This window comes from Odocoileus virginianus, chromosome 18 (assembly GCF_023699985.2).
Source record: "Odocoileus virginianus isolate 20LAN1187 ecotype Illinois chromosome 18, Ovbor_1.2, whole genome shotgun sequence".
In the NCBI taxonomy this organism is placed as follows: Eukaryota; Metazoa; Chordata; class Mammalia; order Artiodactyla; family Cervidae; genus Odocoileus; species Odocoileus virginianus.
The window spans coordinates 46,680,556-46,691,655 of NC_069691.1; the positions used below are offsets into that span (position 1 = coordinate 46,680,556).

General features: G+C 50.7%; 1 long non-coding RNA gene across 1 annotated transcript; it reads left to right on the plus strand.

Annotated features, from left to right (window-relative positions):
- Positions 1 to 3,038: 3,038 nt before the first annotated feature.
- LOC139039522 (uncharacterized) lies at positions 3,039 to 7,499 on the plus strand. The gene is made up of 2 exons (XR_011492843.1): positions 3,039 to 4,973; positions 5,768 to 7,499. It is a non-coding gene; the product is annotated as an uncharacterized lncRNA (long non-coding RNA).
- The last annotated feature ends 3,601 nt before the right edge of the window (positions 7,500 to 11,100 follow it).

Here is an 11,100-nt window from a genome sequence, read left to right on the forward strand (position 1 = left end):
CGTTTCGGGTTCTCCGTGGCACCCACTGGAGGGTCCCCTCGACGCTCAGCAGCTCCCTGGCTCCTCAGAGAGCGCGCCTGCGGCCTCAGTTCTCTCATTCACCCTGGCCTCTGACGTCTCTCTTTTTACGCCTTTACCCCCACCCCACCCTGGTCCCTGGCGTCCCAGCCTCCAGTTCCCTCGCCTCCGGCTTTTCTCTCGCGAAATTCCCTTTTCCTGTCTTCTCTGTTCTTTGCCGACCACCAGTCCTGCTTCTCAGAGCAGAGTCCTTCTGTCCCTCCACCCCTGCCGTCTGACTATCCTAGGCTTTGGCACACGCGGGCTCCCGAGTTCCCCTCCTCCTGACACCACCCCCCTCACCCTAGACCAGATTGGGCCTGCGCTCCACGGGAAGGATTGCGGGCTGGAAGCGCAGGGCCCTCTGTGGGGCACCTAAAGCCCCGCTCAGAGGACAGCTCCTCATCCGCTTCATCATGTGAATAGGGCTGTTCCTCACGAGCACGAGCACACAGTAGGTGGTCAGGAAAGGCCGAATAAGTGGATGAATAAATGAGTGAGCAGATAGGGCTTAGACACACGCTACTATATAAAACAGGGAAGTCATGAGGAATCCGATCCTGGAATCCGATCCACAGAGTATTTACTGAGCAGCCATCCGGTGCAGGGCTCCACAGAGGTGACCCTGACAGCACCGGCATTTTGAGAGGACCGTGGGATTGGGTCTGGAGGCAGGACCGGTCTTCAGTGCTGGGTTACCTAATGCATGACTCAGGGCTCTTCTCCCAGTCGGAAATGAGGAGAAGACTGACCTCACAGGGATGTGTGTGAAAGCTCAAACTCCATGCATACATGACGGTTGATGTTAATATAACTTCACATGCAGCCGGTAAATTCTCAGCCTGGACTTCAGGGTCCTTGCGTGCAGTGACTGAGTTCACGGGTGCCTCTGCGGGCAACATACCCTCCGGAAGCGGCGCCAGGGCTAAGACCTGGTAAGCGGATGGAAAATGCAACTTCTCAAGTTCCATTTTCAACCTACAGCGCCCCGGGCTTTACACGTAGAATAGATTGCCTACTTTTCCTCCCTCCTCCAGCTAGGACCCAGAGGCAGCACCCTAGGCTGGAGCTCTCCACCCCTTCGCTCTCGCGGGCCCAAGATGAACAGCAAAGGACGGGGAACAGCCCTGGCTGGACAGTGGGTGCCGGAGCGGAGAGAGCATCTTGGAAGCCGGGGTGGAGCGGGCGGAGCTGGCTGGCACCGGGGACCGGGAAGGAAGGGGGTGATTTGCGTAGTAAATGTGTCCGCGGTCTAGGTGGACTTCCCTATTTGGGGAAGCCTAGGCCGTTGCCCCTGTTGAACTCCTCTACCAGAAATCCCTCAACTAAAATCCCCAGACCGGAATGCTCCGGGAACCTCGGGGAGCTACGGCCGGGGTGGCCCTGGCTGTGGAGAGAGAGACGGGATCCCCGCAGGTGTGTTTGCGCGGCAGCCCCCCTGGAAGGACTCTACCCTTTCTAACCTCACTGCCTCTCCAGGACGGGACGGTGGTCGGCAGGATCAGAAGCCTCTAGGGGACAGCGCCCCCTTGCCGGCCGCGGGCGTCCCCTTCCCCGCCTGCAAGTCTCGCGCGCTCCCAGCGTGCGGTTCCGGAGCAGAGAGTGCCCGCATTCAAGCACCAGGTGAGGAAGATGCTCGGGCGCCGGGGAGCGCAGGGCTATCCAGAAGGATTCCAAAGTCCGACAGCAGATGGAGGAAACGGCGAGGGCAGAGAAAATAGGTGTTGCGGTGTTGTCTACAATAATTATTTCTGGCATTTCGTCCGGACAGAGCGCGCGAGCCTGGATTGTGCAGGACCTGGGCGTTAAACGCCGCGTTGCCAACAGGGGCTCCGCTCCGAGCGCGTGAGCTGTGAGCACCCAGGAACTCGGGCTGTCTAGCTCTCTCCCTTTCTTTATTTCTTCATTGATTTGCATCTACGCATTGATTCACCTGGGCAACTTTATGCAAAAGCACCCTGGTGCGGGCGGCTCTCGGGGTTGCTGGGTAGCTGTGACCCCAGCTGCCTCTCGGACCTTCAGTGCCTGAGCTCCACACGGAGCTCAAGCGTCCCCAAAGCCCGGGGCTCGGAGGGCTGAGCGAGAGTGTCCAGGACTGGCGTGCCCCGTCCAAAGCATCCCCATACCTGTCTGAGCAGCGCTGGGCCCAGGACCTGTCTGACCAGTTGTTGGCAGAGGTTCATCTGTGGAGATGGCGAGGTGCATTCAGGGCAACTATGCCAAGAAGGACTGAGACGTATAAGTCTGCGGTGCCGGGGCCTGCAGGCGCTTGGACCCGCCACGGGATGGGATGGGTGTTTCCGGAGCCTTGGAGAGTAGAGCCAGGGCTTGCCAGGTGACGATTCAGGGGGACAGTGGACCTGTCTGCTCACAGACTGAGCCTTACTCTTGCGGTGTATATTGTGCGAACTCTACCCTCTCTCAAATGACTTTTTTCCTTCTTCCCTTTTTCCTTTCCTCCTTCCCTGATTTGCTGCTCACCTCCTTCCCTTTCTAGTCTCCCCCTCCCTTCCCCTTTCTCCTACTTCCCCTCTCTCCTTCCTCCCCTGTCCTCTTCCATCTCCCCTCCCTCTCATCTTCCTTTAGGTTTGTTGTAGTTTACTGAACAGCATTTACAGGAACACAGGACTTGAAGTCAGAAATGGTTGCTTCAAGTTACTAGTGGTGTGATGATAGTTCATTCACCCGATCTCACCCTCAATTTCTTCACCAGTGAAATGGGGATAATACAGGATTCCTGACATGGTGTTTTTGAAAGAACCTCAGGCATCCGGTCCCATCACTTCATGGCAGATAGTTGGGGAAACAGTGGAAACAGTGGCTGGCTTAGTTTTTCTGGGCTCCAAAATCACTGCAGACGGTGACTGCAGCAATGAAATTAAAAGATGCTTACTCCTTGGAAGGAAAGTTATGACCAACCTAGACAGCATATTAAAAAGCAGAGACATTACTTTGCCAACAAAGGTTCGTCTAGTCAAGACTATGGTTTTCCCAGTAGTCATGTATGGATGTTGGAGTTGGACCATAAAGAAAGCTGAGCACCAAAGAATTGATGCTTTTGAACTGTGGTGTTGGAGAAGACTCTTGAGAGTCCCTTAGACTGCAAGGAGATCCAACCAGTCCATCCTAAAGGAGATCAGTCCTGAGTGTTCATTGGAAGGACTGATGTTGAAGCTGAAACTCCAATACTTTGGCCACCTGATGCGAAGAGCTGAATCATTTGAAAAGACCCTGATGCTGGGCAAGATTGAGGGCAGGAGGAGAAGAGGACAACAGAAGATGAGATGATTGGATGGCATCACTGACTCGATGGACATGGGTTTGGGTGGACTCTGGGAGTTGGTGATGGACAGGGAGGCCTGGCGTGCTGTGGTTCACGGGGTCGCAAAGAGTCGGACATGACTAAGAGACTGAACTGAACTGAACATGCACCTTAAATAACTGTGAAATGTTATATAATAATGAATGGATGGAACCTTAAATATAACATTAATAAGGTTCAGCCCACAAAACTTTCCCCTCGAGGAGCTTTCCTGATTCTATTCCCAACTGAAGAGTTCTGGTGATTCTAGAAGGAGAGAGAAGGGAGGCGGGCACACATTCCTGCCTCGAGGCAGCAGGCCTGGCTCCTGACCTTGGACTCTGCCCAGGACCACGTGCTGGCTGGCCATGCTGAGCTGGGGCTGCCACGGCCCCCAGCCCTCCTCTCTGTGGTTTTGTGCACGTGTCTTACCGGGGCTTTCTGTCCCTCACACAGGCTGGAGGTCGAAGTCATCATCACCAGAATGGTCATCTTTGCTCACACTGATTTATCTGTACTCCACTGACCGCCCTTGCAAAGGTCATTCCCAGGTCGTCCTTGCCTCCATACAACCCTCTGTGAATTAGGCAGCCCAGATGGTAGTATTAATTCCCAGATACGGCAGGTGGCAGAGCAGAGACCTGAACACACATCTCTCATCCTCAGGTCTCTGCTCCTCAGTTCTGGGGCTTCCCTGTGTCGGCTTCCGACTCGGATCAGAGCCCCACAGCAGACAGAGTGCTTCTGACAAGCACTGATGGTTAGTGCCAGTTCTGGCGCTTCTAACGGAGCGTAAGCACTTCTAACCCCTGCCTATCTACCCTCTCCGTATGTATCGCTCACGTTCCACTGGACCTTTCCTCCTCCAAAGAGCACTTGAAGTTCAACGTAAGGCAAAAAGCAAATGGGTAAACCCTGTTGCCTACAGGGAAGGTGCATGCTGGAGAGGCGGGAGACCTGGTCCAGGCCTGCTGGCTGCCTTCTCCTTCCTCCTCGCCACCCGCCCCCCTCCGCAGGCCTGACTTCCCTCTCAGAAACAGAGTTCCTCTCTTTCAGCCAAAAGAAATCTCACAGTCAGAAGTTTAGGATAAATTCATCATGTTCTTGGATTTAGAATAATTTGGGGGGATTAAACCAGACAGCAGAGATGTATGATAGACATGGAGGACCACCTCAGTGGACACAAGGACAGCTGGACAGAGTCCCACAGCATCCTAGACGTGACAGCTGCTCTGCAGGGCACTTGGGGAGGTGGGAATAGGATTTTCAGATGACATTGCTCCTGAGTGCAGGTAGTGGAGATGCCTGGTAACATCAAAACCCTTGATGTTTGGATTTGAGAGTAACAAAACACTGGGGTAGAGAAACTTGGGGTTTCCCAGATCAGACTCTCTGGTTACTACAGAATGCCCCCTCTACATGTGTGTGTTTATGTCTGATCAGTCACGTCTCTCAGCGAATGGGGACAGATCCTGACTTAGAGCCGCAAGTCCAGTCCCATCTGTGCACATCTGAGCAAGTCTCTCGGCCAGCAAGCAGGATAGGCAGCCTCGGAGGCCCAGGGAAGCGCTGAGGGGCTTGCCTGTGCTGTGTCTGTGCCCAAGACAGCGCCCAGGTAAGCGGTGCTCATCCCAGGATCTGTGTTTACCCCCTCCCTAGCACTGAGGGCCAGGAGAGTTCCATGTCAAGAACAGACATTTTCTACATTAATTTTCTCCTGCTCCACTCTGAACAATGATCAGATTTCCTTCTGTAGGGAAGCATGCATGTAGAATGACTGCGCTGAAATGATCTTTTTTTTTTAATGTATATTTATTTATGTGTGTGTGTGTTTGGTTGTACCGGGTCTACGTTGCAGCAAGCAGGGATCTTTAGTTGCAGCAGGCGAACTCTTAGCTGTGTCACTTGGGATCTAGTTCTCTGACCAGGGATCGACTCCAGGCCCACTGCATTGGAAGCGTGGAGTCTTAGCAACTGGACCACCAGGGAAAGTCCCTGAAATGATCTTTAATTGGTCAGAAGCTAAACTCTCAGACAAATTTAAATGGAAAACCAGCAAATGGCAAGAAAAACTAACAACTGGTTCAAGGAGGTATGTTTCTGTCTCTTCAATCTTATTGCCTCTTCTTTTCAAATGTCTCAGAGGAAGAAGAGAGACTGACTAGGAATCACCTATAATTAATACAAAATGGGAAATATGTCTTTTCTGAGCCTATGTGTACACATGTCAGGATAATGAGTGACATGATGAGGCAGGACTGATAGCGATCTCATCACGGGGCACTTTGTCATCAGCCAGCAATTCTGGTGTGAGAAACCAAGGATACTTCTTATTTGTTTGGCTCCATGTGATTGCTTTAATGGGTGGGTTTCAAGCTCCCATTATTTTGTGTTTGGTTTTTTAATCAGATGCTCGCTGAGGTTCAGTGTAACCACGGAGAAGTGCATAGACATGCGTGCTGGCAGAGATTTCCCAGGGGACCACACCTGCGTAAGCAGTGCTCACATCATGTGACAGAATGCTGCTGCCACCGCCACTAACTTTGAAATTCCTTTAGGGCAGGGACTGGGTGTCATTCTGTAATACTGTATCATAAAAAAATCAATTAATCCAATGTATACAAGACAGGAAAAGAGGAAAAAAGAAACAAACAAAAAACATATGGGACAAAATAGAAAACATAATAGGATGTTAGATTAAAACCCAACCATATCAATGATTACATTAAGCATTTATGACCTAGCTACTCCATTTAAAAGGCGGCAATTGTCAGATTGGATAAAAAGAAGCAAGACTCAACTGCATGGTGACTGTAAAGAAATCTACTTTAAACATGAAGACACAGATGAATTAAAAGTAAAAGAATGGGAATTCTGGTTTCTAGTTTGCCATGCAAGGGGCTTAGAAGTTATCAGTCACATTTGTGTTGTTCACTCAAGTTATGTCCAACTGTTTGCAACCCCATGGACTGCAGTGTGCCAGGCTTACCTGTCCTTCACTGTCTCCCGGAGTTTGCCCAAATTCATGTCCACTGAGTCAGTAATGCCATCCAACCATCTGATCCTCCGCTGCCTTCTTCTCCTTTTGCCTTCAATCTTTCCCAACATCAGGGTCTTTTTCAGTGAGTCAGCTCTCTGTATCAGGTGGCCAGAGTCCTTCAAATGAGTATTCAGGGCTGATTTCCTTTAGAATTGATTGGTTTGATCTCCTTGCAGTCCAAGGGACTCTCAAGAGTCTTCTCCAACACCACAGTTCAAAAGCATCAATTCTTTGGCACTCAGCTTTCTTTATGGTCCAAGTCTTATATCTGTATGTGACTACTGGAAAAACCATAGCTTTGACTATATGGACCTTTATTGGCAAAGTGATGTCTCTGCTTTTTAATATGCTGTCTAGATTTGTCATAGCTTTTCTTCCAAGGAGCAAACATCTTTTAATTTCATAGCAACAGTCACCGTCTGCAGTGATTTTGGAGGCCAAGAGTATAAAATCAGTCACTGTTTCCACTTTTTCCCTTTCTATTTGCCGTGAAGTGATGGGACCAGATGCCATGATCTTAGTTTTTTGAATGTTGAGTTTTAAACCAGCCAAGTCACATTCTAACAACAAGAAAAGAAAGATGAACAAACCAAAAATCAACAATCTTCTTAGATCCATCAGAGAATTAGGTCACAGGATGTGAGATAATAGAAAATATATATTGGTCTCTGCCTCTCGTTCCTGGCACAGAGTTCCTGAAGCCCTTGTAAATTCCTAAGTGATAAGAGCACTAGGGGCATCTTTTGTTCTATTGAGGTGACTCTGGGTGGGCATCTGGACAGGGGTTGGTCACCAGAAAGACCAAAGCATAATTAGAAGCTTGGAATTTTCAGCCCCACCCTCCATCCTCCTGAGAAGGGAAAGGGGCTGAAAATAGAGTTAATCATGCATGAAAAAACTCCATAAAAATCCTGAAGTACAGTATTCAGAAAGCCTTCAAGATGGTGAACGCATCCACATCAGGAGGGCGATGGGCCCCCAGCTTCAGGGGACATAAGTTCCTGCGCTGGGGACCCTCCCCAACCTCTGACCTGTGTATCTCTTCATCTGACTACCCATGTGTATCCTTTATCATATGCTTTAATAAACTGTTAAGTGTAAGGAAGAGTTTCCCTGAGTTCTTGCAATTTGATCACACCCAAGGAGGGGTGTATTGGAACCTCTGATCTGTAATTTGTTGGTCAGAAGCAGGTGACAACCTGGGCTTGCAGCTGGGGTCTGAAGTGGGGCAGAGGGCCCCAGGTGGGGCAGTCTTTTGAGACTGAATCCTTAATGCTATCTCCGGGTAGATGGCATCAGAACTGAGTTAAATTGTAGAACACCCAGGTGGTATTGCAGAAAATTGGTCAGTGAAAAACCACACATTTGGTGACCAGAAATGAAGTGTTTTGTCTGAGTTAGTGAAGGAGAGTCACAGGGAAGAAACACACAGTAGGGAAGAACTGGTCTGTTTGCTTCCCCGCAACACCCGCACCCCCTGCCATTCAAAAGACAAAAACTGAGGTTTTGTCTAAACACAGGACAAGCTGATGCTCCCAAGACTGGAGAGACATAGATGGATATGGAAGAAGGGCAACTTACCAGAGGACAAACCATGAGGATAAACCTCCTCAGGAAGCAGCACCAGGTTCCTTTTTACCCAGTACATCATGTCTGGCTTTCAACAAAAAATTTACAAATTATTCTAAAGGGCAAACCACAGTTTGAAAATAAGGAGCAAGTATCAGAGTAAATTCAGATATGACATGGATGTTGTGGTTATCAGACTGGGAATTTTAAGTGTGATCAGTAATTCCCTGGCGGTCCAGTAGTTAGGACTCCTCACTTCCACTGAAAGGGCATAGGTTCAGTCCCTGATCTGGGAACTAAGACCCCACAAGCCTTGCGGTGTGGCCAAAAAACAGAGAAAAATCTCTATGATTAAATTGCTAAAGGTCTAGTGGCAAAACTAGACAACATGCAAGAACAGATGGGTAATGTAAGCAGGGAGATGGGAATTCCAGGAAAGAGTAAAAAAGAGATGCTCAAAATCAAAACACTGTTACAGAAGTGAAGAATGCCTTATGGGTTCATTGGTAGACTGCATACAGGTGAGCAAAGAGTCAGTGAGCTTGCCGCTGCTGCTGCTGCTGCTGCTAAGTCGCTTCAGTCGTGTCCGACTCTGTGCGACCCCATAGACGGCAGCCCACCAGGCTCCCCTGTCCCTGGGATTCTCCAGGCAAGAACACTGGAGCGGTTTGCCATTTCCTTCTCCAATGCATGAAAGTGAAAAGTGAAAGTGAAGTCGCTCAGTCGTGTCCGACTCTTAGCGACCCCATGGACTGCCGCCTACCAGGCTGCTCTGTCCCTGGGATTTTCCAGGCAAGAGTACTGGAGTGGGGTGCCATTGCCTTCTCCGCAGTGAGCTCGAGGACATGTCAATAAAAATGCCCCAAATTGAAAAGCAAAGAGAAAAAAGACAAAAAAAAAAAAGAAAGAAAGAAACAGTATATTCAAGAACGGTGATTCAACTACAAAAGCTGTAAAGTGTTAGTCACTCAGTCATGTCTGACTCTTTGCAACCCCATGGACTGTAGCCTGCCAGGCTCCTCTGTCCATGGGATTTCCCAGGCAAGAATACGAGTGGGTTGCCATTTCCTTTTTCGAGGGATCTTCACAACCCAGGCTTCCATGCCCAAATGGACTAAGTTACATCTTGAGCAAAATTAATTCAACTATTCAAGCCAAAATCAAATGTAGTACCCATAACCTTTCCAGGATCAAAAAAGGGTTGGGCCTGGGGAGACACCATTCCAACGGGCACTTTGTGAACTGACGACCTTGGTCAAGGTACTTAGAAACTCTGAACCTCTTTCTTCATCTTCAAGACGGGGAATGTAGTAGGGTGGCTCTCGCGGCGTTGAGGAGAGCAGAATCGCTGTTCTCGGGGACGGCAGTTTGGAAGGGTCCTCTGGTTTGGAAGCCCAAGGACACTTGGCGCGCCTCTGCCGGCACCGGCTCGCACTGTGCGCTCATCTCGGGTTGGCAGCACCTCGCCCCACCACGGCAGGATGTTGTAATCCCTCCAGGCTGAATTGCAACAACTTGCTCGACTCAGCCCACCAAGGAGACCCAAGGAGGGCAGGATCCGAGTCTGTCACCTGAGAAATCTGAGTCAGTGTGACCACACCCGGCCTGCCTCAGGGCCCAGCCCACAGCTCGCCTCCCAGTGGGAGTGCTAAGCCCTCCTGGGACTCTTCTGTTTTCAGGATGACCTGGCCACAACTTCCTCTGCTGCACCCAGAGCCGGCCCCCCACGAAGGGGCTCGGGAGCCCCCGGTGACAGGGAGCTGGCCCTGCTGCCAGCACGTCCTCTTCTGAGGGGCCACCAGTGCCTTCCCGTGACTGGGGTCCCCACTTCGTGTGGTGAGTTAGTTGCTAAAGTGAAGTGAAAGTGGTAAGTCACTCAATCCTCTGTGGGAATTCTCCAGGCCAGGATACTGGAGTGGGTAGCCTTTCCCTTCTCCAGGGGATCTTCCCAATCCAGGGATCGAACTCGGGTCTCTCACGCTGCAGGCGGACTTTTTTTCACCAGCTGAGCACAAGGGGAGCCTGATCTAGTTGCTGAGTTGAGTCCGACTCTTGCGGCCCCGTGGACTGTGCCCCGCCAGGCTCGCCTGTCCACGGGGTTTCCTGTAGGCAGCTCTTCCTCTCATTCTCCTCTTGTGCTCGGAGGAAGAGACGGACTGCATTGAGAGTCTTCTCCAGGTGTTTCACTAGGTCTTTTTTTTCATTTAATCCCACAACCACCACTGGAGGAAGGGAGCCTTGAGAATGGGGCCCTGAGAGGGGCCATTTGAGCTCCCAGTGGTGAGGTGACAAGGAAGGCGTGGGGTTAAAGTGGGGAGAAGTTCATGATCAAGCCCTCAGGCTGGGTGTGGAGGTCTCAGACATAGGGGTTCTCGTGTTGAGAATCGGAAGGAACTCCCAAGTTGGGGCTGTGGCTGCGGCGATACGGCCCTGATTGAGCATCTTCATCTTGGGATACACTTCAGGCCTTCAGGGCGCGGTCCCTGCTGTGGTCTCTTCATTTGCTTCTTCATTTAAGGGTTGTCCTGAATCTGCTGTGCGCCAGGCACTGTCCTGGGAGCTCCAGGAATACAAAGATTAACTCTGCCTCCAGAGGCCCTCGACCTAAATGGGGAAAATGAAACATCCCAAAGTTGTAACACAGGGCTTCCCAGGTGGCACTTGTGTAAAGAATCTGCCTGCCAATGCAAGAGACATGGGCTCTGTCTCTGGGTTGGGAAGATCCCCTGGAGAAAGAAATGGCAACCCAGTCCAGTATTCTTGCCTGGGAAACCTCATGGACAGAGGAGCCTGGCGGGCTACAGTCCGTGGGGTCCCATGCAGCCCCTCACCAGGGGAAGCCACAAGGATGAGGGAGAAGGGGACTCTTCTGCCAGCCAAGGTGCTGGGCATCGCCCCTGAGTTCTCACACCTTCATTTCCCCAGGTTCTGAAGGCTGGATGGAGTTGGGATCTGCCTTCAGCTGTTTTCTATTTTCTTAACAAATGTTTGTTAATAGGCTCTTTGTTTGTTTGTTTGTTCACTTCTGACTGTGCTGGGTCTTCGTCACTGCGTGTAGGCTTTCTCTGCTTCCTCGAGCAGGGCTGGCCGCTCTCCGTTGTGATGCCGACCTCTCTCTGTGGCAGCGTCTCTT